Source organism: Phyllostomus hastatus, unplaced genomic scaffold, assembly GCF_019186645.2.
Source record: "Phyllostomus hastatus isolate PE091 unplaced genomic scaffold, TTU_PhHast_1.1 phas_contig_551, whole genome shotgun sequence".
In the NCBI taxonomy this organism is placed as follows: domain Eukaryota; kingdom Metazoa; phylum Chordata; class Mammalia; order Chiroptera; family Phyllostomidae; genus Phyllostomus; species Phyllostomus hastatus.
Window position 1 is genome coordinate 592,613 of NW_025333909.1, and position 7,809 is coordinate 600,421.

Below are 7,809 nucleotides of genomic sequence, written 5' to 3' on the forward strand. Positions count from 1 at the left end.
ATTATGATGTGTCTTGGCGTAGATTTCTTTGTAGCCCATCCTTTCTAATAATTGTATGATATTCCATATGTGGAGCTATCACAATTAAAAATGTATGCTATGAAAATATAATCACCAATATAAAAAATATACATATAGAGAATATTTATTGCAGCATTATTGTTAGTTGCAAAAGATGAGAACAGACTGTAGGATCACACAATGTGTTATTATGAATTTGGGGAAGATCCTCAGAGTTGTGGGTTGAGTCAATCATATTCTTCAGTGTGTAGCACATTATCACCATTGGCCCACGTAAGATTACCCACTAGTTTGTTTGTATATTATCTTTTAGCCCCGTTCCCCACTCCCATGCCCTCCTTAGCTCACAGTCAACCCCTCCTTAATGCATATCTTTCTGTTCTAATGTATTCTTATAAAATGCAAATTGTTGTTTTATTCATGTATTATTTAAATTACATAAGTTGCATTGTGTTAGACATTCTAATGGCTTGTTTTTCACTCAGCAGCACCCTGTTGGAAAAACCATTCCTGTTGCTATGTATATACATCTAAGACATTCCTTCTATCTTTGCATAGTACTACCACATTGTTCCCGTCCATTTCTCCAGGGGTGGGTAAGCAGATTACCTCCAACTTTAATGCAAACAGCAATGTGATAAACACCCTCATACATGCACCCTATGGACCTGTGTGGCAAATTCCTTAGCATACAGGGGACATATAAGTGTTTTATATATTAATAGATATTGCCACATTACTTTCCTAAAAGATTATAACAAGTCATACTTCTTTTTTTTAAGACTTATTTATTTTTTTACAGAGGGAAATGGAGGGAGCGAGGGAAACATCATTGTGTGGTTGCCTCCTGTGCGCCCCCTACAGGGAACCTGGCCTGCAACCCAGGCATGTGCCCTGCCTGGGAATCAAACCAGTGACCCTTTGGTTCACAGGTTGTCACTCAATCCACTAAGCCACACCAGCCAGGGCTAACAAGTCATACTTGTATCAGCATTGTATCAAAGTGCCTATTTACCCTAATCTTCACTAATACTGGATGTTATCCTTCTCATTAATTCTTGCCAATCTTTATGAGAAATGTTGCATTTTCCTGATGGCTAAGTGAGTTTGGGCTTTTATATGTTTGTGGCTACTTGAATTTCTTCTGTAGATCACCTTACTTAGAACTGAATTCAGAACTTGTTGAGTTTGGGACATCTAGGAACATCTAGATGACCTGTTTAGTAGGCGGCTCAAGATATGAGCCTTAGTTCCCAGGACAGTTAGAGTCAGGGGATGGCGGAATGGGAGTTAACAGCTTAGAGATGATATCCAGCATCATCTATGTGGAATCTAGAAATGGGATCATTCTTGAAAATAGTGTAAAGTGAAAGAAGAGCTGAACAGAACTCCTGCAAATGAAGCATTTAAGCAGCAGACAGAGGAGTATAGGTGCTCAATAAATGTTTGAATCTAAACTGTGAAATTACTTCACTTAACCCCTGCAGTAGCCCTGGCCGGTGTGACTAACTTGGTTGGGCATCGTCCCACAAAGCAAACAGTCACCAGTTCAATTGCCGCTCAGGGCACATGCCTGGGTTGGGGTTTGGTCCCAGGTATAAGAGGCAAGAGGTCTATCTTTCTCTCCCTTTCTTCCCCTCTTTCTAATAAATGAATAAATAACGTTTTTGGGTTTTTTAGATTTTATTTATTTATTTTTAGAGAGGGAAGGGAGAGAGAAAGAGAGAGAAACATCAATGTGTGGTTGCTGGGAGCCATGGCCTGCAACCCAGGCACATGCCCTGACTGGGCATCGAACCTGCGATGCCTGGTTCGCAGCCTGCGCTCAATCCACTGAGCTATGCCAGCCAGGGCATAAATAATGTTTTTAAAGCCAGAATTTAACAAAACAAAACAAAACAAAACTCTGCAATAACCACAGGAGGTAAATAATTTTACCCAAATTGTACAGGTTAGGATACAAAAGCTTGGAGAATTTAGTGGCTTGGCCAAGTCCAGACTTATGAATTGTTTAGGTATAAAATCTCTGCAATGCAGCACAAAGGCCTCCTTCTAGAGCAGAGTCACAGGGTTGGGGTTAAGGGTGAAGCTATGGCAAAGAGAGAAGCTCTTTCTCTGAAAAGATGTGCTTTCCAGCAGGGTTTCTAAGTCTTGGAACGTGATGTTTGCGGACAGATAATCCTTTGTTGTGAGGGTGAAGGGGACTGCCTTGTGCTCTGTGCCATGTTCACCAGTATCTCTGGCTTCTACTCAGTCGTACACCTTCCTGTAGCCCACCATGTTGTGACAACCGCAATGTCTCCAGACATGGCCAGGGTAGCAATTACCCCTGGTTGAGAAGCACTGCTTCAGGCGCTCACAGAACAGTACCCCATGGGCACTAGAGTAGCAGTCACACAGTGAACTTGAAGTTCCTGGTAAAACTCAGGCCCTTTCTGCTACCAAACTTGATTCTACACCCTTAGGCTCTTTGGCTCACCCCTTTCAGTCTCCTTTGTCACACGGAGATGCCAGTTGTATCTGCGGGATTCCATTTATGCTTTAAAATGCTGTGCAGTCAGGTCTCTTCCATCCAGGCGCCATCCTCTCAACCTTTACACCCGTTGTTTACGAACTTTAGCATAGATCAGGGTCACTTGGACAGCAGGTTGCCAGGTTCAGGAAAAACAGAATAAATAAAAAAACCCCAAACAGTGAAAAACAGAGAAAAACCCCCAGATGCCCAACGAAACATGAATTTGAATGTATGTCCCATTATCGCAAACACTTATACTAACAATTATTTGTTGTTTGTCTGAAATTCAAATCTAACTGGACCATCCCGTGTTTTATCTGGCAACCTTGCCTAGAGGGCTTCCCTGAAACACACATGGCTGGACCCTTTCCCCCAGAGATGCCGATTCGGTGTGTCTGGATGGGGCCTGAGGGTTTGCCACGCTCCTCTGGGAGCCACACTGGAGATTCGAGACCTAAAGGTTAAATGGTGAAACATCAGAGTGATCCCTCTGTGAAGCCTTCCCCTCTGATCCTAGTGGGAAGGCAAGAAAATGGCTCAACCTTAAAACATACTTCTACTTTTCTTTTTCTGACGTACTGAATCGTGTGTGGAGATGCATGAAGTTTTATTACTAACAACAGCCTGCTAGGTACTCAACACTATGAATTTTGAGCAATAATTCAAAACCAGTCTCAAAGTCAGTTTAGGAAACTTTATTCTGATCATGTAGCAAAGTCTAGGGTTAGTCGTTGCTCCATTGATTCAGTCCCTGAGAACGCCTCATTTTATAACTTGTTCTTGAGAACTATGCTATTATCACAGTTCTTTCTCTTTTTGATTTTTTAAAAAAGATTTTATGTATTTATTTGTAGAGAGAGGTGAAGGGAAGGAGAAAGAGAGGGAGGAACATCAGTGTGTGGTTGGTGCTCGCACGTCCTCTACCGGGGACCTGTGCCTGCAACCCAGGCATGTGCTCTGACTGGGAATGGTACTGGTGACCCTTTGGTTCGCAGGCCGACACTCAATCCACTGAGCCACACCAGCCACAACTCTTTTTTTGATTTTTAATCACCATTTTTGCTAATTATAAAATTTACATACACTTATTTAATTCTAAACAATCTAGAAAGTTATGACTTTGAAAGAAAAATGCTCCATATCCTAGTCCCAAAACATAAACTGTTAACTCTTTGCTGTATAATTTTAGATGCCCTTTGCATAGTCCTAATATGTATAGTTTTATTTACTTTTTTAAAAATATTTTTTTTATTTATTTTTAGAGAGGGAAAGGAGGGAGATAGAGAGAGAGAGAGAAACATCAATGTGTGGTTGCTGGGGGTTATGGCCTGCAACCCAGGAATGTACCCTGGCTGGGAATCGAACCTGGGACACTTTGGTTCCCAGCCCGTGCTCAATCCACTGAGCTACGCCAGCCAGGGCTAGTTTTATTTATTTTTTAACAAAGATTGAAAGATTGTAAACTCATGGATTTGAACGCATTTGATATTTCACACTCATCTTGTACATTTCCTTTCCCAGACCTGGAATCAGCCACTTTAAAAAAAAACAAAAACAAAAACCCTGGATTCTTTTTAATGGGAAATGGTATTTCAAGACAACAATTTGAATGCTAGCAATGCTCATAGTTACAGGTACAGCCATTCAGCCTACAGAGTTTTCCTAAACTTCTACCTTATATCTGAATCTCCTTTCTTTTATACTTGAGAATCATGGTTCCAAAAAATATAGGGGATAATATTGGGTTGACCAAAAAGTTCACTTTTTTCACCAGAAGATTGCTCTAGTAACACTTAGTTGTCTTTACCTTCATTCAAAACAATTTTGTTAGATTGCTTTGTGACAGCTGTCATATCAGTGTGCATTTCTAAAAGTTTATCAAAATTGGTGAATTTTTGTAGCCATTTTAATTTTGAAGATGGAAGAAAATATGCAACATTTTGGCATATCATGCTTTATTATTTCAGGAAATCTAAAAACACAGCTGAGATGCAAAAAAAAAGACTTGTGTAGTATATGGAGAAGGTATTGTGAATGATCAAATGTGTCAAAAGTGGTTTGTGAAGTTTTGTGTCATCGAGTTCTCACGAGATGATGCTCCACAGTTGGGCGCACCAGTTGAAGTTGATAGTGATCAAAGTGAGACATTAACTGAGAACATCAACAGTACAGAATGTGGGAGATCGCCGACATAGTCCACATTTCTAAATCAATAAAGTTATTGCTGAAAATGAAACATGTATCTTTTATTTTACAGAAAAAAAAAACTAAACGGACTTGTTGGCCAACCCAATAGGATTAGAATGCCATGTAATGAGTCATTTGCTATATCCCACTCACATGCACAACTGTCTCAGAACAGCAATAATGCCACCACCAGTATGATTACAAATACAAAAAAAATGTATATTGCATATCCTCTCTCCATTTCCCCCTCTTTGTAGCAGAGGTACACTACACTCCCTTAGTCAGAACCATCACTGATTCTTAGTTCTACCAGTTTATGTGTGTGTTTATATTTATTTAATGCTCACTACTAGTCCTTATGTCAATGTCTTTCTAGTTATTTGGGTTTTCTAAAATGTATTCTCTAGTACGTTCCTCAGGAAGGGATCATGAGAGCAATCTTCCTGAATGATTACGTGTTGATAATAGTTCATAGCCTCTGTTATAGAAAGTCAGTATGATTCTTTCTGAGGCCTCTGTCCTTGGCTTGACTTGGCTACCCTTTTGGTTAGTAGGCTGGTACTCAATCTACTGAGCCACACCAGCCAGGGCTAGAACTTTTGAGTTTTTGTAATTCTGATTTGTATTATTTCATATCTTGTCTTTTTCCTTTTTAAAAAAATATTTTATTTACTTATTTTGAGAGAGAGGAAGGGAGGGAGAAAGTGAGAGAGAGAGAAACATCAATGTGTGGTTGCCTCTCACATACCCCAGCTGGGGATCTGGCCCACAACCCAGGCATGTGCCCTGATTGGGAACTGAACCAGCAACCCTTTGGTTTGCAGGCTGGTGCTCAATCCACTGAGCCACACTAGCCAGGGTTCTTGTCTTCTTTCTTAATGTCTTTTAGCTTGTTTTTAAAATAGTAGGTTATAATTTTCATCTTTTGTAGTGTTGTATTTTGTTCATGCTTTCGTTGTGAAGAACTGTTATCCTTGTTCTCTTTATTATAATAATAAATGTAACCTTGATCCTTTTCTGTTGCTAATGTTTACATAAGTTTTCTTTTAAATTTTAGGAGGGTGGATTTAGAGTAGGTCTTCCAGTTTTATGGCTTTTGAGCTCCCTCTTCTGTTGCATTTGTATAAAATTAAAACATGATATCGTGGTGCTGCTCCCCGCGCCTACTTTGACCTGGACCTTCTCTTGCTGCACCGCAAGAAAGTCTGGATTCTAGAATCTGGATTCTGGAGCCCAGTTTGGATTCTACTCCCAGTAGCTTCTGTTCATTGTGGGACTTTGTCCTGTAAAGGAGTAGTAACTGGTTAGTTTTGAGCATTCATGGGATTCACGCTGCCCCAGGCTGATTGTTCTAGCTCCTTTACATCTTACCAGTGCTCTGCTACTGGAATATGCAAAACCTCTCCCACTTTTAGCTGCTGACCTCAAATTGGTCCTTTGAATTTCTCAGTGAATAACTTTGGCTATTTGGGGATTCTCTGGTGTGTCAGGTGACCCATTGCTTTTGTCTGCTTGCTTTTTTTTCTCTCTCAAAATATTTAATTCAAGTCGAAACTTATAGCCCTGGCTGGTGTGGCTGAGTGGATTGAGCACCGGCCTGAAAACCAAAGGGTTGCCGGTTCGATTCCCAGTCAGGGCACATGCCTGGGTTGCAGGCCAGGTCCCCAGCAGGGGTGTATGAGAGGCAACCACACATTGATGTTTCTCTTGCTCTCCTTCTCCCTCCCTGCCCCTCTGTCTAAAAGTAAATAAATACAATCTTTTTAAAAAGTAAAAAATTATATAATGTATGGTATACAGGAAGACACTGCATGTAAGATAGTTAACTAAAAATAACCTTAAGGAATACACTGATTTGGTCATCCAAATATTAAAAAAAAGTGAAAATAATTTTACATTAGATACTTTGATTGAAAACAGTGTTCATCATGTAACAAGACCAAAATAGTCTCCAACTTAAAGTTCTTCTCTCTATTCATATGCACAGCCTTTAGATAATCCAGTGTACATTCTTATCCTGAACTGTCCCCTAAAAATCCATATCTTTTTATTTCTATTGTTTTTACAAAAATTACTGTTTTGTTTATTTTTCTTTTTTTTTTCAGAGTGATACTAAGCAAACACATCAACCCTCGTTTTAGTAAGGCAGAAGTAGCTAAACAATGAGTCTCAGGTTAAATGACAGGCGTGAATGGGTTATTAATCTCTATTGGAGTAATTGGCCATTTGCTTGGCTCTGTGACTGTGCTGAATGTGCTGTGAAAGTTGGCCTGACCTGAAACCCATGTTGACACCAACCTTCTCTCAGCCTGAGAATCCTTTCTCAAAGGTAGGCTCGAGTGCCCTGAAACAGAGTCACCAGGGGAAGGAAAAGTGAGAGCTGACTTCTTGCTATGAGTGCAATGCCGGCCAGAGACAGTCATATCAGCCCCCCGCCCCTGTACACCCAAGTGTCCTGACACAGCTGTGCCCAAGAGTACATGTGAGGCAGGTCTGGTGTGGGAGGGAGACCCCATTCATTTGGATGAGAAGCACTCAGCAACCCCCCGTACAGGAAAGTCACCGTGTGGGAGTGAACCCTTACCACCGAGGCCACTGTGTCCCCCAGATCTGTCCTGGGTGTGTCAGCTGGTCTCTGCCTGTTCCTCCTGGGCCATTTTCCATGGACCTTCTGCTTCCTGGTACCGAAGGTCAGAGGGCTGAGTTTCTTCCTTGTGCTTTTCATCCTCTGCATTGGATTTACTCTTGTGCAAGTGTGTCATAGCTTGCACAGCGAAACTGGCTGGCACTCCCTACCCCCTCATCCTGGAACTGTGCAGATAGTCTTAACACTTTCAAATGGGTAACTCAAGTCTTAACAGCATGCAGAAACCCAAAGGCCCCCTGTGATCTGGAAGTTTGTTGATCACCCCCAGGTTCCAGCGGTAATGACAGACACATACAAACACACCCACAGTCAAGGGGCCTCTGAAGTCACATCCAGGCAGGCTTTCAGTTCCAGTCCACTTAGCACCTTCAGGTACCAGATCGAAGGTCTCCATGGCGTGAGGCTCTTTGGCTGCTCGGCGGCAGTGGCCTCTGGGGAT

At 41.4% G+C, this 7,809-nt stretch overlaps 1 pseudogene; it reads right to left on the reverse strand.

Annotated features, from left to right (window-relative positions):
* The window catches only part of LOC123824246, an 81,708-nt pseudogene extending 74,223 nt beyond the window's left edge, over nucleotides 1–7,485 (reverse strand).
* Between the last annotated feature and the right edge of the window lie 324 nt (nucleotides 7,486–7,809).